The sequence below is a fragment of the Charadrius vociferus genome, unplaced genomic scaffold (genome assembly GCF_000708025.1).
Source record: "Charadrius vociferus isolate BGI_N301 unplaced genomic scaffold, ASM70802v2 scaffold67, whole genome shotgun sequence".
Lineage (NCBI taxonomy): Eukaryota > Metazoa > Chordata > Aves > Charadriiformes > Charadriidae > Charadrius > Charadrius vociferus.
Window position 1 is genome coordinate 1740920 of NW_009649485.1, and position 24477 is coordinate 1765396.

Sequence of the window (24477 nt, forward strand, 5' to 3'; positions counted from 1 at the left end):
CCCCCCCTCCCTCCCCCCATCCACCCCTCCCTGCCGGTTTGGTAGTGGGGGCGAGGAGCCGCGGGGAGGGGGATGCCCCGGTCCCATGGCTGAGTACGTGTGGGGCCGTTAGCGGAGGGGAAGGACTGCCGCGGCTCAGAAAGTCCTAAAATTACGGTGCTGTGCAATGGCGTGTTCTGAGCGTGCTGGTGCGAAGGCTGAAGGAGACGTGGAAGGGGGTCATTGGTCGCTCGGTGCCCCCCTGGCCTTGCACCTCTCTGGTGTTTTGGAGTGGAAATGGGAGCGACTCTTCTTCCCCAGCTCCCTTCTTGCTGTCAGAGTGGGGTTTTGGTGATCGTTTTAGGCTTTTGGTACATACGGAGATGTCTCTATGAAAGCTAAGCAAGTAGCTCCTTAAACAGACTGGAGAGCATCTGCTGTCATTTAACAATCAGTCCCGTAAGGAGAAAGAGCTATCTGCAGAAAGTATGGAATATTTACACAAATCCTACCCTGTGCATCCATGTCCAGTACCCAAGGGTTGTTTGTGGCTGTGTTTCTAGTACGAGACATCAACTCGGCTATCTTGTCCCATTTGTCTCCTGCAAACGACATTACTAAAAATTGTACAAATGGCTTGCCTTGTTTGATAATATTTCTCCTCTCCAGCCCAAGACTCATTTGCAGAGCCCTCTTTGGGCAGGCAGCTCTGGGGACTCGGAGGCTTTTAAGTCTCTTAAGTGGATTTGATGCTGGGATCAGAATTAATCTGGGATATTTCTGGCAGAGTTGTATCGCTTTGAGGCGTAGCCTGCAGGGGTTGGTGGGGGGACAGCCCCCTCTGCGAGCCTGGTCCCCAGCTGGGCCCTTTGCCCACCTGTGCGTCTGTGGGGACTCAGATTTTCAGGGCCACCTTCATCTCAGGAATACAGTGCCTGCCTGAATCATCCCGTATTCAGCCATGGCATCCCCCTCCCTTTGTAGGGAGGAAGGCTGTTCTCCTCTCCAGGAGAGCCTGCCTCTCTGGGTGGGGGGATCTCGCCTATGGGCTCCAGCCACCCGGGAGCTGGGGCAACAAACTGGCCATGGGATCCATTTGCTCTCTGGCTGGATACAAAAGATGGTGGAAGTCTCCAACTTAGAAAATACTCTTGCCTGAAAGTCTTCTCCCAGTCAGCAGTTATCTTGGCTTTCTGAAAACCAAACCGGCAGATTCTGGGTGTCTGTGGCTTCCTGTTCGGAAGCTCTGTCTCCCTTCCCCCAGAATTAAATGTCACATGCACCTTGCATATGTTTGGGTGGGGAGTGAGGATGCCTCACTGGGTATCAGCTGTCAGCGATGCTCGCTGTGGGGATGGCGGGCATCAGGAGAGAGGCAGCATGTGAGGTGGCACGTCCAGCTGGTTCCCCCTGCCCCTGGTGCACAGCCCTCCCCTGTCCCCCTCCTTCCCGAGGCAGCAGAACTGCTTTGTGCCCCAGCACCGGCAGGGATCACTGCTCTTCCACACCCTTCAGTCCCTCAGAGCTAAAGCGACTGGAATCCTTTTTAAAGGAAACTTGGCTTCTCTTAGTCAAAGCCTTAAAGAAGTCAGTACTTCTAGGAAGTCATCTACAGCTCAACCTGTGTAAAGTGGGTGTGGATCACTGACACTGTAGTGTCGACACAGCTGTTGCATATAACCATATAACTGAAGACTGCTTAAATAATTTGGGAAAGCTGCCATATCTGTAGAGATTCTTTAGCTTGATCTCTTGTGGGGTGGGGGACTGTTAATAAGCCTTGTAGTAGACTTCTGGAAGGAAAAACCCCACCAGCTCAGTAAGGTAAAAGTGTTCGTTCTGGGTTTTGTCCTTCCAAAAAAGGACCTGAGTAGAAAGAAAGTTTGATTTGTGTGGGTGGTATCTGAGGGAGGGAAGAGTGGAGGGATGGATCAGCAGGTGCAGATGTGCTCCTTATCCTGCAAGGAGGGTACACCAAAAAAGGCTTGGGTGCGGTTTCACTTAATTTTGTAGTAATTTGCTGAGTGCAAATCAGCCTTAAAATCCACAAGTGGATACAATTGAGGATAATTAGTTGATTGCAAGGCTTTGTTAGATGTAATGAATCAGCATGTTAAAGATAACAATAGGTATTTAACTCATTAAGTTGCATAAGACTAATTTTCAGTTAATCCATTTCATTTAACATTTGAGAAAACAGCAAGAACTTCTGAAACTCGCTCCTCGGTGCGAGGGAGACAGGTTCAATACATCCATTTTGGTAATGCGCTTTTTAGTGCAACTATGTAAAAACAAACGTACTGGATCTTCTCAAATCTGTACAAGTACAGTTTTCCCAGCTCTGAAAATTCAACACGGGCACGTTACCAGCTTAGGGAGTGCTATTTGTACTTAACCTAATCAAGTTAAAAAGTGTGCTGCTTTTCTGCTGAGAAAGTGCCTGGGAAGAGTTGGAGCCAGAGGGGGGGAGAATAATTGTGAAGATAGAATAATCTTGGAGGGCTGTTATTTGCAACTCAGTCTAAATTCTGCACCTGGCCTGACTGATTTATTTTTAAATGAATCTAGGACTGGCTTTGTTCTCCGGGGAAAAACAGTCACAGTTCAGAGCTTTAAGAAATCCTCGCTGTGTTTAGAAGATGCTCTCAGTCTCAGCTGAGGTGTACTTTGTGCAATCTGGTAAGTGGAAGTTGTTGCTCGGGTGACAGTCACATGTGAAGGCTGCTTTATGGCCTACATAAAATGAGCTCGTGGCTTCGCATGTCGCTCCTGGCACGGAATGCCACCCTTGCGCACAGGCTCAGCGGGGAGCCAAAGATTGCATTAGTGTAGGGACCAGCCTGACTTTCCCCTCCAGAGATGTCCTTTACCGAGACAGACTGTTTGTATGACGTAAATCCGACTTCATTGCCTGTGCTGCGCTTGAACAGCAGCTCATTTTTGTTCGCTTTGGTGAAGTAGAGGTATCCAGCATCTGTTAGAGTATGCTCATATTTGGGCAAGATTTTGCTTCCTCTGTGTACGTGGATGTAGCTGAAATGCTTTTGTGAGCTCCTCTTTCCCCATCAGCTGTGCAGGGAAGTGGGATTTGGGACTGTGAGCTGCTGGAAGAAGTCTGCCGTAGAAGTGCAGTTATTACTAAAAGATGCCCCTTAACCTATTTAGGTGCTTATTTTGCTGGTGAAGACTATATTTACGTGGAGAGCATAGTTTGTGTCCAAAATGAACCCTTTACTACCCCAGTACACAACACATTCTGTCAGTCCTGTAGCGTATAGGGATGGTGCAGTTCTGGGGTTGGGCAGGATGTAAACTTGCCTCTTCAAAGAACTGAAAACCATCCTGCTCACTTTATTTTCGATACGTAACTGGAACAGCGTGACTACTGAGCTGTGAGAATTAGGATTTGACACTGAAGGGAGTGCTTTTGCTTTTTGAAGCACTCATTTCAGCATCGTTAGTGTGATTAGTACATTGGCAAATGAGTGAGCATCTCTTCGAACAGCGTTTGTTGTTCTGGCGGGCTGTAGGAAATCAATAGTGGGAAGATGTATAAGACGACCTGAACTTGCTAACTAACCTCAACTAAATTATTTTGGATCTCTGTTGAAGTACTGGCAAATTCTTGTACTTAGCATCTGCTAAATGATAACTTGTTAAGACAAATTAATTTGAAAATCGGTGTGTACTGTATCACTAATAAAACAAGTATTAAAAAAGAAAAGGTGGGGACGATGTGCGAAAAACCACAGTAATGACAAAATGGTGTGCTGGTATCAAGAAAGTTCCTGGAAATTGGAGGACGGAGAGAAAATATGGTCTGTAATGAAAATGCCAAAAATACATGCTATTTTGGGAGAGGAAAAGAAATGTGGCAGGAAGTAACCCATCCTGTAACATGATGAGTTTAAAGACTGCTTCAAAACTCAAAATGAAATAAACCTGTCCCATTTAAAGCAGACCAGACCTAAGGAATTATGAGTACTCAGTGGATCTGAAGTCCTTCTGTAATGGAGCCTTTTATTCTGCTGACACAGAACACAACTTTTGAGCTTCCAAACTTTGGACTTCTTGTGTTCCGAACTTTAACAACAAAGTACGTTTTCACGCTAGTTAGTGCTTTGATGTTCTTCCTTACGAATTCACTGCCAAGGAAATTGAAACGCGCTTCCAAAGATCTGCTTGTGGGAAACACTTGGCAATGTTCATGGGTCCTGGGTCCTCAGTGAGCAAATGAGAGCTGCTGTAATTACCGCGAGTCACGTCTCCAATGTGGTAATTCCCACTTGTCAACAAAGTACATTTTTGCATTTTTAGCTGATATTAGAGGGATGGCACTGAACAGCCACGTAGGAACCTGGGGTGAGGGGGAGCAGGAGCAGACCTGTTCTTCACAAGGGCACAGTGCTTCTGAAGAACTTTGCTTCCTGTTGAGTGAGGGATGCTAAACTTCACCCGTATTCACTGAAAGTAACAAACTTTTGGGAGAATGTGAAATATAGACATATGCATTCCTGAATCTGATTTACGATCTTGTTGGCCTGCTTATTTGCATAGGAAGGCAAAGTTCCACCAGTCCTTAGGGAAGGTGTCTTCTGGCAAAAAGTAAGTTGCAGCTTTTTATGAAAACCTGAAGCAAAATACGTCACAATCAAAGAAGTATCTGTGGGAAGAGCTTAATCATTGGCAGATCGTAGAAGCTATGCGGAAAAAAGAACACAGTATTTCAAGGTGCTTTCTTACAGCATACTGATAGGGGGAGTAAATTATTAAAATAGTAAATTATTAAATGCTTCTTGCAAGTAGCATCTCAAAAAGCTTAATTTCGGTTTTTTCCTCCCAGTAAAACTGGGTGGCTTTTGTTCATGTGCTGGTCAGTGATGCTAAACTGGAACTGCTGTGCTGGGTTCAGTGGCCCTGAGATGCTGAGTTCCGCAGAGAGCGGTTGCAGAAGTACGTGGGTTCTTCCAGGACTTTTGTAAGGGTATGACACTGGTTAGGAACAGCCACAGTTGCTTCCTCTGCACTTCCAATTTTGACTATTTAATTTTGTGTGCCCCTGTATGGTACAGCTGTGCAGACCTGCAAAGCGTCGCAGTATGCCAAATTTCCCCAGAGTTTGTGGCTCATTGGGTATTACCGTCCCTGGTATGGGAAGAGTTGCCTATAAAGTAGGCAGCCCGTAGCCAGATGAGTTAAGTGTTTGTTACTTAGAGCCTTTTTCAGTCTGAGGGCTCCTGCCTTCTGCGTGCGGGTGGCGAGGAGGTCATCTCATGCTATTCACCAAGGGAGTGCGTGGGAAGCTGCTTAGGTAAGTGGATTTTGCAGGCCAGAAGTACTTCCTGAGATGCAGCCCACACTTGCATTATTCTAATTTGATCCTATCGTTCCTACTCATACCCTCTCTATTATGTTAATTCTGCTTTTTTTGTGTGTTTTGCAGCCTGCAGATACTTTTAGGCTATTCTTGCCAGCGCTCCTGTCTTTCATCTTCGTGCAGCGAGCCTGTGAATGAGGTTGTCATCCTTTCCTTCTGCCTATAGCCTTGCCTAATTGTGCTGTTTTTCTCAGGAGAATTGTTGAATTAGAAATTTGGACAATCTCAGCAGACCTTGGGACAGCAGATTTGAAGAAATGGTATATGATTGCACATTCTGCTGGATTTTAGGTAGCTGTCCCTGATGTGGGCTGCCCCCCCCCGCCATTGCTAGGAGATGCTTCATGGTATTTCCTTGAACTACTAGAAATCTCAGGTGCTGCAGCTTACTGTATTACGGTGGAAGAAATGCTGGTTTGTGCTAGCTAGAAATCTGGATGAGAATTTGTTCCCCTTTTACAGTCATTACCATGGGTTTGTGATTAAGGACAGAAGTGGGAGTAAGAGGTGTTTCTTTAGTCCCATCTGGTGACCCGTTGTTTGCCCTTGGCCAAACGAAGCACTGATAATGATGCTGGTTTACAGCTGGGCAAGTGCACGTTAAAGTTAACGATGATCTCTTAATAGGTGGTTCAGAGATTTAGGTGAAAAATAATTGTGTTAAATATCACACTTGAGACAAACAAGGTGTTTTAAAGCCTGGGTGCCTTCTTGGCTATATACCAACTTGTTTGCTCTTAATGATGTTATTTGTATTGTGAGCGTAAGGAGAAACTAATAACGTTGCTGCGAAGTGGGCAAAATGTTTTAACAGGGTGAAGGCTGGAAAACAGAACGTGAAAACCTGAGTGTTAACTTCTTCAAACTGCTGGGTATAGAACTACACGGGTTTGCTATCGGGCCGGAGTCGCGGAGGGAGTCCCACGCCTCCCCAGCCCCACACCGCGGCAGTGGTTCTCGCTGACTTGTGCTCCCTCTGCTGCCGCCGCCTTAAACTGCTTCCCAGCTCCCTTCGGGGGGGGGCGCGTACGTTCCTCCCCTCCGGACAGGGTACCGCCTGCTTTGGGACGGCAGCAGCCGGACCGCTTCTGCATCTCTTCAAAGCGTGAGAAAGACTACTATGGATGTGGCCGAGGCTTCTCATGAGTTAAGGGTTGTTTTTTTTGTTTTTTTTTTCTTCTGGTGTCTTAAAGTGCAGAGGTAAACTTTCCTTTCAAATAGTACTGTTTTAAAATGTGGACAGAAAATAAATTACTCTCCTGTAAGGCAGCTGTGGAGGCTGAATGAGTCTTACTGCTGGTAAGGAAAGCACCGCTACCGAGTAGCTCGCTATAGCGATTGATTGAAACATAATTTACATTATTTGCATGTTAATAAGATTTCTAGTCAGACTTCCCTGACAAACTTGAGTAGAGACAAAGGCACACATGTAATACATCTTTGACTGCACCGCAGAAATTCAGGTTTACAAAGTGTCAATAGCCTTTTATTTTGCATAATTGGACAAATAAGGCGCGGGAAGGTGGGGAAACACTCCTGTGCTTCAAAATTTAAGATGCAGCTGGGAGCTGATGTTTGTCAGGGTTTCTCCATCTTCACTGGATTTTTCCTAGCTGAAAAGGACTGCTGGTGGTGTGGACCACTCATAGTTAGGAGCTTTTAATTACTCTTTTTGGGCACTGGAACACGGAGCTCTGGGGTGAACAGACTGAAGTTTTGTGAACAAGCTGAGCTTGCCAAACCATGAGCACTTCGCCCAGACTGCGAGACCTGCTCGTCTCTATCTCTGCGAATTGATTTCTGCCCAAAGAGGGCTTTTAACTGACAAGCTGGACTGTCAAAAAGTGCTTGGTACTCGTGCTAGGTGGGACGGGCTCAGAGTTGTGGAGGGTCTTGGCCTGGAAGGCTTGGTAAAAACTTCAGGCTAACGAGTCCCCTCCCGTTCCCTATGGGATGGGAACCACCGTCTTGTGGACACAGTTTCACAAGTGTGTTTTCAAGGAAGAAACTTGACCATTTAATGTGGGGTTTTTTTGTTTTTCTGAGTCACCTCTACCAGTTTCTTCTCCACTTGAACAACATTTTTCTCTACTGGGAAGACGGCTTATTAGTTCTGTGATGTAGTTTCTACAACTGTGCCTCTTTTTGCATTTTTTTATTGGGTATATCTAAAATTTAGGTGTAAACTTGCGTAGCATAAAATCCATGTGTGTTGAAGTGACTGTTGATCAAGGTGAGATAATGACCCGATTCTTGAACTTTGTACTAATGTGCATTTGCACTAGCACTTAAACCAGTCATTTCAGGATCATATTTAGAGTCTCTTAAAATATCATGTTTTAAAATATCATATTTTGATGTTGGCAGCCTCTGTTGGAGTTTGCTGTAGTATTTTTGCTGGGTGGATGGAGTTGTGTAGCACTCCTGCCGACCATCAAGCAGTTCTCCTGCAGTAATGCTGCCATAGTAAACAAATCCCTACCGAGCTTCCTGGCCGTTGGCGCCGAACCAGTCTGCACCAAGCTGTATATCTGAAGAAGTCTGAATTGGTGGCAAACTGAGTTGGTTTTAATATCCTTTCTGCTTCTTGTGAATGATGTTAAAGCTGCCATTTGTGCCACCCTCTGTTAATGTCTCCCACCTCTAATTTTCAAGCAGTTTGAGTTCTGTGAAACAGATCTTTCATTTTGCTGCATTCAGACCTCTGCTACTTTATGATCAAATTCCAGTTCCCGGCAGGACTTTAGTTTTCTTCTGCATTTTTTCATTGTGGAGTAGTGAACAGACGGATTGAAGAGTGCGGGAGGGTTTTACCGGTACTGTTCTGCAGTGTGGCTCTGAGGGCAATGCCTCCCAAGAGAGGAGCCTGAGGGGCACCTGCCAAAGTGCTCTGGGTACCCTTGGCTGTGTTATAGAGCACTGCGGGGGCCATCGTAGGGTCCAGCCTGTGGGAGAGCTCTTTCATGATCTTAATTACAGATGACTCTTAGTTTGGTGGTTGCTCAATGGGTTCAGAGTTGAATTGGAGGATTGGCCAGTGTCTACTGCTCTTGTCTCATCAGCTGGTGCCTTGCGGGGCCCGTTCCTCAAAGGCTTCAGTGGCTCTTGTGTGCTCGCTAAAAGTGGGGAAAACAGGAGGAGGAATCCAGCTTGGGTCTCCTACATAGCATAGAGGTTTTTTTTTTAGTCCTTAAGATTATTGCCTCAGTCAACTTTACTGTTGGAATAGTCTTTAAAACTGACAGCAAGCAAATTTCATCAGCCTTCAGTGAACCCTACAAGGATACTGAGTTGTCCTGGAGCTTGGCCTCTGCTATGGTGAAAGTGGAGTGTCTCCAGATTAGAGTTACTCAAAAGTGATTATTTGTCATGCCTAGGAAATGCTATTGTAATGAAAGAAGAATCTCTTTGAAGTTCTGACTGCGTTTAAATTAGGAGAGCCGCGATTGATTACTGTTGAAACACTAAGACAAGGCATACTGGAATGGTAACTCCTGTGTGAGGGTGCAAAGGGAGAGTATCGGTCTGGTGTCCGCAATTCTTCTGTTGTGGTGGTCCCCCGCAGTCACCAGGAGAAGGAATCCTTACCCGTTGCCAGGTGTGACACTCTTGCTTGGGAGAAATACTAGAATGTGACAGTTAGCAGTGGACTGCGCACTCCTGGATCAGTAGAGCTCAATATCTAGTTGGGGCTGGTTAGAGATAAGAAATGGGATATTTTACCGAGACGAGGCAAACATGACCTCTGTTCACTTGACTAGTCTCAGTTGCCTTTATTTCAGAGGTTCCCTGCAGCAATGTTTTGTTTTTCTTTGTCTTTCTAGGGTTTCTGCTCATGCTTGGGGAATACAAAACCTTCTGTTTGGTTGTCTTTTGCGCACTATTAATGATCCTGGAAATACAGCAAATGTCAAGGATGTGTGAGAGATTCAAGATAAATGATTGTCTTCTAGTGTAGGTTCAAGCATGCCACATCACTCTGCAATTTTGATCTCGTAGTATTTAGAAACTTACATTTCACAAGAATGAAGAATTTCTGACAAACCAAAAGCTAGTAAAATCACCTCTAATGTATTGCCGTATATAACAGTATTCTTTTAGCATGGTTTCTTGGTGGCATAGACACATACAGCATTGAACCTTAAGGGCTTCTAGGAATTTCATGTGTGCTCAAGCTTGTTGCGGGGGTAACTATTATGTCTATTCTGTGGATGTGCTCTTTGATATAGTGTTGACAGCCAAACTGTGCGGGTGCTGCGTGTGCTCCGTGCACATACCTGGAAGTGAGAGGTCTGAGTCTGTGGTGCCTGTGACTGCTCCGAGCTGTGTGCGGTTGCTGTGCATGGTGTGTCCAGGGGAGCTTGCAACAGGCGTTCCTCTCCCACCCTGCAATGCAGCTGGCATGTTGTAATTGTGCTAAATTCAGAGGGGCTTCTTAGCAATTCTGGTCACGGTGGCGGCAGTGGAGGGATTGCAGAGAGCCGAGCTATCATTCTTCTTCATTCTTGCTGCTTACCTTGCGATATTCGCTTCATCTTCCTTTCACCAATGATTTCAAAGTAGAAACTGTTTCAGACTACATTCTGCTTGATAGTCTTTTGTTCCTTCAGTGGTTTCCTTAGCAAGGCAGACATGTATTCCTCCAGAAATAAAATTTAAGCGTTGTTATTCAAATCTAAAACCACTTAATATATGTCATTTTAAATTTTTTGGCCTGAGTGTTGGGATCCATGAGCGCCATGGACCCTAAGGTGTGTGTGTGGTGTGCTCTATGTGTGTAACTGCATTTTAGACTGTCTTTCCTACCTTCAGAGTATGCAGTAGTGTCCTTTGTTCACGAGTAGATAGGGCTATTTATGTTAAAGGTCATCATGGTGACAATAATGTAAGAATTCACAGTAGTAGGAATATCCCTTTGGGTTTTTACTCTCTTGTGGGAGTTATGATTAAGGGTTCCTTGTGGAGGATAGGTGTATTTTGACTTTTTTTTTTCTTGTAATCCATCTTTATATATAGACACATAGCAGAAGCTTTTGATTAATCTCGTTTTCAAGTTGGGGGAAGTGTGTACACCTCAAAACATCTATGTTAAGCTGTTGTTCTTTCTACTTAGCTTTCTGCTTGACCTAGGCAGGACTGTGGATGATGACTCTTAAACCATAAGTGTAACTTTGTTAGTAAAACTTACTGCTACACTAACCGTTTTTGATGCTTGTCTTGATGTTTAAAAAGGCCAAAATGGCCTATAGCATCGTGTGTCTTAATTCATGCGCGTAACTTAGATAGCTGTGTAGCACCCTAGAAGTTACCAGGCTGTAGTTCCAGAAAAGTAAAATGGATATGGCCAACCCTTCCTGTTGTTGGCATTTTGTGAAGTAGATAGTTGGGAGGATGTCCCTCTTCACAGTAGTCTTTTCTTGTGTGGTTCTCCCTGGTTCAGAGACCTGAAGCGTGAGGTATTTATATGCAGGGGTAGGGCTGTGATCTCATGCAAATGAACTGGCTAGATTTGAATAAGGTAAAATCTAGATTTGGCTTTCAGGCTTGATTCTATTTTAAGCTTTTAATTGAGCCCACCACTTCTTGAGTGCTTGAGGTTGTCATGTGTTGAGAGAATGACTTTGTCTTGCAGAAAAGGAGAAAACTGACTTTTTTCCTAGTTTGACTAAGGTTGTAACACTGCTGCAAGTACAATGTTAACGCTGAGACAGAATGCTCCCACGGCCTCATGCGCTTGTATTTGCAGGATTAGTGGCTGTGCTAATCTAGTATTTGGAGATGGAAGTCCTGATGGGGGAAGAGGGGAGTACCACAAAATGATAATCTGAGTGCACAAATTTATCTGTGAACGTTTTTTCCAAACAGCTCGGGAAGAAAACTTTCATGGCAGTGATCTGAGACTCTTCTGAGACTGCAGGGGTAATTCAGTAGCTACTACTGTCTTGCGTTTCAAAGACAACTCTGAAAGGGTGGTAAGACCTATCTCACATTAGGTATGTGAGATTCCTTAAATATGAGCAATAACTAGTGACCTTTGATTTAATTCTGTTGACATGAGACTTGACAGGCCAGTGCTAGGCTCCTCTGAAAATCTCATCCCCCGTAGGTTTAGATGGAGTACACCGCGATGTGCTTGCTCAGTATTTAATCAGGGGGTTACATACAGGCAACTGTGAACTCCAATAGCTGTAGAAGGGGGAGGCAGGGAAATGAATTGTTGCTTCTGCTTTCCCCAGTTGCTGATGGTACGCCCTGTAGGTTTCCTGGTTTTTGCCGCTTGAAAAAAGGAATCATCAGACTTGAGTCTGGATTCTCTGTTAAGCAGCACAGGTTGCTTTTAATCCTAAAACAGTGATTTCCGTGCTAAAATCTTCATCGCAATTTGATTAACGGGGGTTTTGGTTATGCACAAGTGTTCAAGCAGCACAATCTTCTGTCTAGTATTAACTTGGGTAATAGATGAAATCTCATGCTAACATGAAACAATTCGTAATTATAAGCTGTACTGTACAATGAAGTCCCACAGGTCTCTGCATTTTCCCCTTTGACCTATCCGCATGCCTAGGGCAGAAACGCTGCCCTCTCAGAGCTGAGACTTAGATTGTGTATGTGAAGTCAGATAGCAGTCCAAATGTGCGTGAACACATAATTTTTGTAGTTGTATTTGTTGTGTTGAAATCTGATCGAGGCAGTAGACTAAGAGGCTGAATGACAGGTGCCTTCAGTGCTTGAGTTGGACCTCACACCTTAAAGGAAATCAAGAATCCTTATAAAAGTGGGGAAAAAAACGTCGTGCCTGTTTTCCCCATCCTGTCTGCTTTCTTTCTCCATATAGTGACAACTTTAAGATGGTATAAATTTGCCTGTCTCAGAACTTATCACTGAGAAACTGGTGCTGATATTGGTGCTCAAAAAATGGTATCAGGCTTTCATCTCCTAGGGTTTTATGTGCTGGGTAGCGACTTTCCCCACCTGCATTTTTTTCAACCATCTTATGACTTCCTACAGCAATCTGACCTTTATCCAAAGGTACCTGATAAGAGTAGCTCCTAACCAGGAGACTGAGGGTTGTCTATCCTCTTGCCTGCTCCCGCTGAATGCAAGAAAGTATAATTATTTGTTTTTTAAACACATTGCAGGGTTATATAACTTTTCTTCAGGAAAGCGCTTTCTCTTTTCTTTACTTATCCTGTAATGTGATAGATCACCAGAACTTGCTGACAGAAGCCACGATCTTCACCTCTAGTTGCTCATGAAAACCGTATTATTTTTTTGACCTTCCTTACCTCTAAGGGCTATGCAATATTAGAAACTTGGCTGAGTATTTTACTCTAGAATAAGGAAAGCTGCCAGTAAATCAGGGACCTTCCTTACCTCTAAGGGCTATGTGCAATATGTTTGAGTATTTTACTCTAGAGTAAGGAAAAGTGCTAGTAAATCGGGTACCAATCTGGTTTGTCTGTGTGAATAGTGAATAGTCTAAGTCTCATATCTTTACTCCTCTGAGGCCGTTGTTTTAAGCAACTTCTTGCTACATGAACATTTTTAAAAAGTAGGTGATTCCCAGACTTTTTAAGAAATGATCAGAAGTGATTTTTTTGTGAATGTGGCATGGCATGACCCTCTTAAGCTGTTTTGTGAGTCATCTTGCTGTGAGTGAAGGAAATTATTAAACCTCTTTAAACTAGATGAAGAGTGCCTTTTGGATAATGTTATTGAATTGAGAATATACTTTGCTTATGATAAACTATGCAATGAACCTTGATATTACCAGCACATTTAATTAACTTTACAAAGATAAGAGACTTTGACAAAGGTCACTGTAGGTTTGTTTAATATTATAGCTTGTCCAGGTTTATAATTTTGTCAGTCTTCGTGTGTTATGTCAATATATGCTCTTGTATTCTGGCTAAATGAATACATTGTGTAGAAGTGACTGTTTAGCAGCCTGCTATTGTAATAATAAATCTCAAGTAAAACTGGTGTGATATGCTTTGTAATTTTGGGGGTGAATCCAGGATCTGTAGGAGACTGGCCAGTAATCCCAACTGCAGGTGAGCTCTCTTGTCTCCTCTGAGGAACAGTTACCAACTGTAACCACCTTAACACAAAGGACATTTTGAACCAAGCCCTAGAAATATACTTCTGGATTGTTTGGTTTATCATTTAACTCGGAATCCAGAAAACTTTATGAAATGGTTCACTCCTGTCTTGATAGAGCTGGTGCAAAATATAAAAGTTAGTGGCTTTCCTTTTAAGACTGTTTCATGAAAGGAACTAAAAAGACCATTTAGAGACAAATAGCCAATTTGTAAGTCATCATGCTCCTTGGTAGCTGAAATGCCAACAAAATATCTCAAATCTATGTCACCTGCTCAACTAAGCACAGGATTTTTCCCTTTACTGCTTGTGCTCAGCTGAAGGGACGTATCTATTGGTGGAGAGCTAACTGGGCAAAATTCTCACTCGGGCAGAAATGATTGCTCTTAGTCATCTCTTGACTATTACAGATCTGCTCCTTTTCCAAATAATGGGATTCTTTGAAGAAGTTTGTCGTAATAATTGATGTCCAATATATTATGTTATCTTCACCAGTTAAAATCCTTTCTTTATTTTAAAAAAGGGCAAGTAACAGAGAAGACTCAAGTGTGCTGCCTGTGGCTTTCTGCCAACTTACCAGATAGTGATTTTTAGTTGAATTTTAATTCTTCATCAGCAACAAAGATTTCTGTTTTTCTTTAACTTCAGCAGGTTGCTCCTGTTTCTGTGGAGTAGTGACAATGTAGGGTAGCTTGATCTCCACATATTAGGTAGATTCCTGGGAGATGGAAGAAACTTCACTCTCTAATTAGAAGTCTGACTTGGTTGAAATAGAACGCTAAGTTGTAATAAGAAGTAATGCCTGGGATGCGGTGATAATGGCCAAAATAAACCGCAGTGCCTTGAGGATTGTGAAGCTTGTGATGCTGTCAAAAGAGATAAGTTGTTCTCTCTTGGCTATTTTGTATCTAATAGAATGTTCAGAGGTACTATTGCTCTCCCCAATACACCTGAGAAAATGTAGGGAATGAGGAATGGTTGAACACATTAGCTGCAGCTTTGCAGTTTGAGACCTCCTATGTGGTAATTGTTCTTTGAATTGAAAAACATTCTTTTCAGGTTAATAAATTCCGCTGTCTTTTTCCGGACACAGATGAGTGAATCGAGCTTAAGTGTCTTTGCAAGGACATGTTTAAAGTCAGAGGTCCTGTCTCCGAGTCCAGGCTAAGTGTAACTGAAAACCAGCATCTTCTCAAAGTGGGAGACCCGGCAGCAGGGTGACCTCTTGTTGGTGTGGGCTGAGGCCCTGGTTAGCATACAGCAGGTAGCAGGGAGGCTTCGTGGAGTGGGTTTGAAACTCAAAAAAGAGGATTAAAACTAGAAGAATCACTCTGATGTACCTGTGATAGAAATTCTGGTCCTGGTACGGGAGTATCAAAGTAGATGCAGCATTGAAGAGTTTCCCTGACTTGAATAAAATAAATAGCTCTTGTTGCTTTACTCAAGTATGCTGACTAAGGGATAGCAACTCCAAATTCGTGTGTGTTTTGTTCTTATGCTACTTGAATGCCAGCAAAGGGAAGCTAAATAGAGGTCAGGGCTTCTGGAGATGGCTGTGTTTTATCACATTATCTAGCACTGTCTTTACCTGACATCCCAGCCATGGATTCAGTCCATAAGAAGCATATGAATTCCCATGCATGTCAGGCAAGATAGCTTATATGTGAGGACTTAGTAAGTGCTAGCTTGTTGTCTTGGTGACTGTAAGAAGGAAGAAAAACATCTTCCTTTCCCAGTTAGCACGGGCTCTGTTTTGGAGTTGGCTGTTTGAGTTTTCCTAGGTCTCCTACGGAGGCTGTTCTTCAGTGTGCTAGTGAGGAGGGTGTTCTGTACGACTGGTGCAGTTCTAGTAAACATTTGACTGCTAATCAAGTCCTATAATTTGGTTTATTGTTAATTTTGTTATTCTCATAGGAATGGGATGGACTGGGCAAGCAAGCTGGCTTTTATGGTGCTGATCCCCTGCCACACGTGTATCTATTTTGACAAGCAGGAGGGGTTATGTACTTACTTAGGTAGCAATTGAACATCCTTGGCATATGTATGTGTAGCAAAAGTATGTTCTGATATTCCTCAGTGTGTTTTGAAAACAAACAAACAACACCCCCCCCCCCCCAAAAAAAAAAACCCAAACCCAAAAACCAACAAAAACCGCACCCAAACCAAAAAAACCTGTCTCAAAATATGTCCCCAAGCAGTGCAAGTAGAAGACTAAATTACTTATCAGTTTAATTTATGATCTCTCCTGTGACTGCTGTGTTTAGACAGCAAGTGGCTTTATTCTTGGTTTGCATTTTTCTTTCTACTGGCCAATCTCTCTTTCTGTTTGAAAGGCGAAGGCTCTTTCTGTACGTGCCAGTGCTCTTGGGAGGCAGGTTTCCTTGTTCTAGAGGAGAGCTCACTTTCCACGTGCTGTTGTAGTTGGAGAGCAGCGCTTCTAGGAAGCTTCCTTCTGTGCCTACTCTGCTTTGCTCTTCTCAAAGTGCTGCAGATATCCCCTCCCAAATTTAACTTTCTGCATTTGCTTAGCTTTCCGAAACTCCCGGGAGTTTATATTTGGGGTCCATCTGTTATCTTGGCTTCGCGTGACAATTTTACGTGGGCTTGTTTCTTCTCGCTTCCTTCACGTGGATGTGAGTTGTCTGGATTTATTTTCAAACTTAGCAGCAATATCTAATTCTTTGATGTTGTACTGCCCACAGAGCTGCAGATTATTTTTTATTTGGGTGTGACCAGTAATCCACTCTCAAGCATTGAAGTCAGTGTTGAAGACTTCCTATTGGTAAAACAGGATTATAAGCATCAAAAGGTAGCTACACAGCATAAACTTATTAACTATTAATTATGTTATTTCTGTGTACAGTAGTTGCTTTTGGATTTGCTCTGTTAGTAGCTCTGGGAAAAGGGCTGTTACTGAGGTAGCTGGGTTATCTTCTGCACTGTTGACAATGTGATTCTTTATAAGGTAGACTTTGAGCTGAATTAATACATCACTGCAGTAAGAAAGCAGACCGGAAAACCTAGCCCTGCTTGCTAACTTGCTCTGACAGCAAGAAAGAACATAAATCACATTTCCTTCCATAAAAGTAATGTGGACAATAACTTTCACTTTAGAAAACTTCCTTTCCGTTTACCTGCTACATTTTATTTAAAAAACCAAAACAAAACCAAAAAAGCCCCAAACAAACAAAAACCCACCACCAAAACACCTCTTTCTGATTCTAGTGGATTTCCCACCTTGTGCTTTATTTTACCTTAGTCAACCAAACATGGCAAACTGGTCCCTGATACCCTTTTGTTCTTCCTCATCCAGCGAAGTATGCTGTGGTTGTTGCACAGCTGGAGTGAGTTCTAAATAGAGCACAGATAGTACTGAAGGCAAAAATAAGGTATGTCTGTGTTAAGCACCTCTCCCTGTTTTCAGAGAGCATTACTTTTTCCCATCTTCTCACTCTGCGCACTTATTGCCGATGTAACCTGTCCCCGTGCTGAGGAAGAGCCTCCTTCAAGGAAACTGTTGGGTGGCTGAGAAGGTGCTGAGAAATGAGTCTTAGTCTTTTCACTGCACCTTAGAATGAGCCCGGAATGCGCCATTATTCTTGATGTTCTTCGCTATGCAGAAGAGAAAGTCATTTCTCTCCTGCCTTCACGTGCTGCGGAATGTAGCCCGGCTCGATAAGCAGCGATGGTGTACCTGCCGCCAAGTACAGCGGCTGTACCGACCTTCCTGCCCGCTATTTGAAGTGGCAGTCATTGGCCCTCCTTGAAAATGCATTTTTGAGAGCTTTGCAAAGTGATACAGTACGACTTATAACTGGAGGCACAGAAGATGAGGGACAGTGAGATTTTATGCTGAGATTTGTATTTTTATTAAAAAAAAAATCTTTTAATGTAGTGTCTGCAGCGTGTTTGACTAAGCAAGCCATCATACCTTGGTTTTTTTCAGCGGTTATGTTACTAACACATGAAACATCCAACTACAGTTTCACCTTAGAAAGCCCTTAAATGGTCCTCTTGTATAGTAGCCAAATCCTTTTTTAAGTTGGATTTTCTCCTGGTTTTGGACTTTAAAGTATTAAAAGTTGAAGGCAGCTTTTTTCACTGCTGCTTTGGCGAACACTTTTCTACAACTGGTACTTACAATGGTTTCGGGTACACTGGCATTCTAGTATGTGTTCTTAGAATTGGGTTTTCTTGAGGTTTTTCCTAGTGGTTTTTGTTTTTGTTTTTTGTTGTTTGTTGGTTTTTTTTTTAAATCTGGTAAGAAATAACCAGTGGGCAGACCTCCTTAAAGTCGAAGCTACTTGCAGTAGTGGGTAACATATGAAACAACGTCCTAGTTCAGAAGTGTCTTGCTACTATACAACACTATGCACATGATGAACTTAATGAAAATCTACAACTAGATTATGCTAAAGAAGAAATCCTGGTACTGCAGTAGGAAAGAGCAGAAGAAATCATGGCATTGTAGTAGGAAAAGGAAAAAAAGTAAGAAATGTGCTGTTACTTGGACTTCATAATGGAAAAAAAAAAACCAAAACCAAAGCCCTAGTTCCAAAGCAAAATGAATTGCTGTCTGGTCTTTTGTTTATAATTAAATAAATGGATCAACCAGAACTGCTAATAAGTGTGGCAGTTTTACCCTAGGAGTCTCAGTATCTTGTATTGCTGACAAAGCAACAGTCTATTTATTAAAATTTTTGAGTATTTTGTTCGTTGCTTCGAGCAACCAGTGTTTGAGCTGCCAATGGAGCTGGATTACTGAAGAGCCAAGAAAGGCATCTGCCAACAGGCTTATTGGACTTTCTGCTTTCTATACTGGATTTTCTTTACCACCATTTTTAAGAGGGTGTCTTGGAGATCCAAGCATCGGGTGATAAGGGATTAAGTCATGAATGCCTGTACATGTAGCTAGTAGGGTCTTTGACACAGTTGCAGATGGAGTTTTGCCATTTACATGTCGAGAGTGTTGGTGAAATTGAAGTTTCATGAAAGGAGGTGTAGAAAACCTAGTTATAGTGCTAGTGCTTCTTGCTGAAACCATATGGTGTTGGATCTTTGGCATTAATGAAAAACTTGGGTTTTTTATGTAAGAAGGGAATGAAAATCCTTCCAGAACAGTCAACCCGGAAAATATAAGACTTCCCCCTCTTTCCTCTCCTCCCTCCCTCCAGAAAAGGAATTTGGAGAACCTAGCCACAAATACTGTGGGAAGCAATTTAAAAGTGTCTGTGACTAAATGTCTCATCTTGCTTAGAAAACATTCACTGATATTTTTAATTCAAAGTCAGAATTTCCTACTGTGTTCCTGCTGTCAATACTCAAAAGTGTGTTTCAAGGAGGTGATCTGAAGGTCAGATTGTCCATCTATGGTTATTTCGGGAGGAGGCTCCCAACCTTTACAGATTGAGGGCTGCAGATGTTTCTGGTTTTGTATCGGCCTCAGTAAAAGCTGAGGGTCTTGAAGAGTTTCCTGAATTTCGGGAGGGAGGGGCTCAGCTTGCCTAGAAGTGCTTTTATTTTCTGGCCAGCTGGTATAGCAAGTATACCCTTAGTGGTAGTCTTGTGTCAGTATAATGAGTAACTGAAGAGTCTCAAGATGAATATTCACCATTAAAAAACAGTTTAGTACTTATAAATTGAAAGGGGAGGCTTGGTAAGTGAGACAACTTCAGACTTCTTTCCCAAATGAATTAAAAGATCACATACATTGTATCGGGAGGGACGTTCAGACCAAAGATGGTGATAAAATAAGAAGAGACAGTAAGCCTTGAAGAGCAAGGAGCAGTCTGCGTACAAATGTATTTGTATCTCCATGATTATGGAAACCTTCAGTGATGGGAAATGTGTACAGGAGAATTGAGTAAACATAAACATCGTGTCTCAAAACTTTCAAGTATGTGTAGTTCTTGTCACCTAGGGGCATCCCTTCGCCGAGGTAGCTGTGTCAGTCAGTACTGGCTGTGCCGTTTGTTCTGTACAACACCTGGAACTCCAGTCTCCCAAAGAAGCCAGTGGGATTATTTAAACCTGCTGCAGATCATGTAGCTTCTCAACTCAAAGGTTCTTTACCAGTAGGCTGAATTCACCTGCTCATCTAGCATACCTTTTCTTGGTGGAAGTATAAGGTGAAAATCTGGCTGAAAGATAGAGGAATAACTTGCAATTTAGTCATCTTTGGCTTTCCAAATGCAATTATATTATTTTGATAATTTCATGCTGAGTTTGGAGTGAGGTGGTAGTTAACTGAAGCTTTTCAGAATCTCTAAGTATATCTTTTTCTGTTCTTCCCCCCCCACCTTTTTTTTTTCTTCCTGTTCCTATGAGGGCTGGCAAACAGAACATGCTTTAAAACAAGTAGTGTCAGTGCTAGAGCAGTTGTCTGGTATATTAATCCATGCTTTAGAGCTTCCAGAGCTTTCTTTGTTTCTCAAAGATAGGTCATGTGTAAGCGTCTGCCTCCCCAGTGCATCGCTTGGTGTTTTTATCACAGATTTATCATGATTTTTCTTCTCTGGGTGGTAATCCTTTTGCCAACACTTCCAGTTTACCTGTCTGTAAGCTATTTGTTACTTCCACTGATTGCAATCAAATTAACAGAATTTAGCCAAGGAAGGGCAAAAAGGAAATTATGTATGTACACATATAGGAGAACTAAATGGTTATGAACAGTGACAAGCCAGCAAGCCTGAATTTTGAACTTCTTTTCCTGAGTGCATAGAGCAAGTGCAAGTTCCATCTTCCAGCCCCTTACTGCTCTTAGTACAGAGCTCTCCTGTGTTTGGCTTCATTTGCATGAAAAGCAAGTAAAATAAGCTAGATGCTTTTGATATACCAAGGGATGAAGCTGTAAAGATACTAGGCAACTCTGTCTTCAGCTAACTGATGGCCTCAAATGTCAATAATTAACCAATGTTCTGCCATTTCTGGGGTTTTTTTGATGCGCCGTCACTCAAGGCCTTGGGGCATGCAGGCGGTATTGTTATTTCTAGCTCTTAGGAAGTTTCTGTTGAAAGTTTGGGCTTGTTTTATAGACTGTCAGTTGCTCTAATACAAGTACTGGGTGAAATAACATCTGTTTGTCAGACCAAATAAGTGAGGACATTTTGGTCCAGTTGTTAATTTTTTCTGACAATATTGGATGTGAACTGATGACTTCGTTTTAAAAGGTTACTATCCCATGCTTTGTGTAATCTTTCCTTAATCTTTCTGAGATTATCATACAGTGATGCGTTCTGTCAGGTTTGGCTGTGCTCCTAAAGGTGTACCATATCATAAAAAACAGGTATAGTACATTATCACTATGTAGAAACTGGATATAGCGGAATAGCTACAGTGTTGTTAAATTTTTACTCATCCCTTTAATTATCTGTTATATTGGTGACTTAGTCTGATATTCTGCAGTTGTTTTGATGTGTGTATTAGCATAATTTTGTTGGACTTACACAATTACTAGTAAAAATGATACATCTGTAACACCTCCATCAGTAACTGTAGAATAAATGTAATAGCTTATGTTTGTGTAGATGTTGACTTAGTTTTATTTGGAAGAGATTACAGTTAGTTTACCCCAGTTAACTTCAAATACGGTTTTGAGATTGAACTAATGATTCTTTTGTCATCTTCTGTGTGTTCCAGCAGATTATGACCTCGTGCTTTTATGTGCCTTTTTATAGATAAGCTTCCTGGTTCCAGATCGTGTGTTTCGGGGCCACGCGGTGTAACGTGTCTTGGTAAATCAGCTTAACTGTAGCCTAGCTTGCACAACACGGAATGAGGATAGATTTCAAATTTAATAATATTAAATGACATAAAATCCTGGCAAGCTTCTAACTGTCACCCTTTGCAAATGGTTTCATTAGACTTGTAATTGATGTTTGAGGTAATTAGTGCGTGGTCTGAATTTTCTGGGTAGATCAACAGGCTGAATGTTAGCAGCATAAAATCGGTGATTTGAGGGTTTGGAAGCATGATAAGGGCGTCCCGGAGCTCAGCAGTGGTGTGTTCTTAACGCGAACCAGCAATGTGTATTTTTGCTTGGAGGGGAATTTCAGGAGTAGCGTGGTGACTGACATTTTTGTCACTTATAGCAAGAACTGCAGATGGGGAGGGAACCAGAGAGCTGTTTGTTAATAATACAGCAGGCATTTGTCTTTGAGGTAGAAATACATGTAGCTGTGCTAGAATCTCACAATAGATGTTTAAGGCTAATCCGGTATTAACATTTACGTATGAAATGTATTTAGGAACCCACTTTGTCTTTGAAATCGGGCTGGTGTTTGAATAATTTAATGCACACTGATATGGATAATTGAGGGCTGTCCTACTCTACTGGAGGTGGTTTCATGTGGAGTAAGATGCTCAAAAGGTGGGGATGACCTCACACCTCTTCTGTATTTGTTTTAAAACTGACAGTAAAACTGCTTTTGGCTTTAAAGGAGCTGAGAGTTATGAATTACAGGCAGTAAGTTCAAGTGCGGGTTGTTAGGAATAAATGCTTCTGTGCAGTTCCTTTAACAGTTTGATTCTTAATAGTGTTTGGTTTCTCTCTTATCAAATTCAGTTGAAGCTTAGCATCAAGCCCGTCTAAGCTTTGCTAATCCTTCAAAAATGCGTTCACTTCATGCAGTCAGTGGGACGACAGGTAGCAATGTGCTTATGGATTCGGCTGAATTAGGATGTGTATTTTCTGGGGATAACCAAGAAATGCTGGTGCTGTCACTGTTCATCTGTGCCTGAAGGTTTCTGTGAGGACTCCTCTGCACCACTGTTTCCCTTCCGATGTAGAGTGGTCGGCGTATGTGAAAGCATGCTGATGTTGGCCAAAGCGCGCACTCTAGGACTGAAGGGAAAAAGAATAAAACAATTGTAAAGAGCTTCAAATATCCACCTTCTGTTCCAAATGAATCTCTTTCCAGCCTCTGGCTGAAACTCCGTAGCCGTGGAGGGGAGCGGGTCCGTGGCCGGGAGGGACGCCAAAGCCAGCTGTCACGAGGAGGAGCTGGCAGCTGGGTGAAGAGTTTTAAAATAATCGTGTGGGGAGCACTCAGGAAAAGCTCTCGCAGTTTTTTCTAGCCATACTTGGCATTTCAGTACATCATTGATTTAAAGGAAACAGGAGAGAAAAAAGAAGGGGGGGGAAAAAATAAAATCTCCAATATAGTCATGTAGGAAACGGGGGAACTTGGTCACCTTCCAGGATACAGGTTAAAGATTGAGGCTAAGCATAGTGTAAAAAGAGGGTAAAGTGCTTTTTGTGTAGAGGGGGTAACCAGATACAGGTTAAAGATTGAGGCTAAGTGTAGTGTAAAAAGAGGGTAAAGAAGTGCTTTTTGTGTAGAGGGGGTAACCTTTGTCAAATCTCACAATATTTAGTATTTGAACTCCCACCTGCTACAGTCATGTTCTGGTATTCCAGTTTTTATTTAAAGAGATGATGATATTTTTAAGCTGTCTCTACTGTATTTTGCTATGGCACATACTAACTTTTAATGCTCTATGGGGACAGTGTTTGGGTGGCAATAAAGTGCCAGAAGTGACAGACTGGTCCATAGTTTTATTTGCAAAGGAGAATATTTTGCTGAGGTCTTTGCCAAAAACCGAACGCTTTAAAGGGCAGGAGTGTGAGGAAAGGGGCTCGGTATAATCAATTTGTAGAGAAGCTACTGATTTCCTCACTGCAAATGTTCAGGTTTAAACAGACAATGCTTTTAAATTTAGGCACAATAGTATGTTCTGCAGAAGCCTTGTGGTTAGTGCAGTTTTTTAAAAAAAATCACTAAATCTTTACTGGCAGCACAAGCAATATCAGCATTTACAACTGAAGTAGCAGTCCTTAATGTTACAGCATTGAATTTTCATTTTTATTGCTGTGATGGAATTTTATCAAATAATCAGCTGCTGCTCTTTATCACATGCAAACATTTTGTTTGTAGCCTCTTTTCCTCCTGTCTTTCCTCAATTCCCCATTTCCCCCCGCCCCAGGGTATAAAGCACGCTTTAAAACTTAGTAGGCTTTGGAGCAGACCTGGAGTGCCCCGGTGTTCGAGGATCTCCAAGCAGTTTATAAACGGGGCATTATCCAGGTTACATAAATCGGCGTTTCTCAGCACTCCCCGATGCATCATAGCAATGAGCTACTTCTGTTATGTCACCAGTGTGACCCATTTCTAATGTTCTCCATTTAGCTTACCAGCAAGGCTCAGGGCACCAATTTAAACTTATTTAAAATTATTTTATGTAAGGTTGTGCAAAATGCTGAGTAAATGCTTCTCATCAGGTGAGAATAATTAAATTGGTACACCTTTGATTCAAGTATAACCAGGGCAATTTAAATTGATACGATTGCTGTTAATAGTGAACTTGATGTGATGCTTTGGGCATTAATATTGTAATTAAACTTTGAAGGGAACATGTGTGTGTGTACCTAGACATATTGCTTACTTTGTCACAGAGTTATGTCTAAATTAAGTGTGACTGATGTCATTTGTCCAAGACCAGGCTTGCCTGTGTTTGTCTGTTCCTGGGTGAAGCTGGTCCATCATGCCATGTGTGCTTCACCTCTGGATGGAGGATTGCTAAGGCAGCCTTGAAATCATGGCACAGTTAGGAGCTCTCCCAGCAGCTGATCCACCCGATGCCATATTTGCCCTCTTTTTCTGCACGCTTAAGTGATATTTTTTTGTTTTGTTTTTTTGTGGGAGTGGGAGAATAGAGAAACTCAAGGGAGGGAAAACTAAAAGCAATATTGGTGAGCTTTCAGAAGCAGTCGCTTTCCTGCATTAAACTTGATTCTCATTTCTAAGCTTGCAGCTGAGCTCTATCAGCTTTTCAGTTGTCCTTGTGAAAACAGTGGCTTTGGGGGTGTTTATAATCTTAACCTGTCCAAAGTCTAGGAAATATTAGAAACAGCTTTCTGACGTAAGGTTTCCGTGAACCATCTCTTGCAGTATGGTGGGATACTTGGCCATGCCTTGGGACCAGAGCTGGGTTGCAGTTGTGTGCTGCATGCTGTTCCCCCC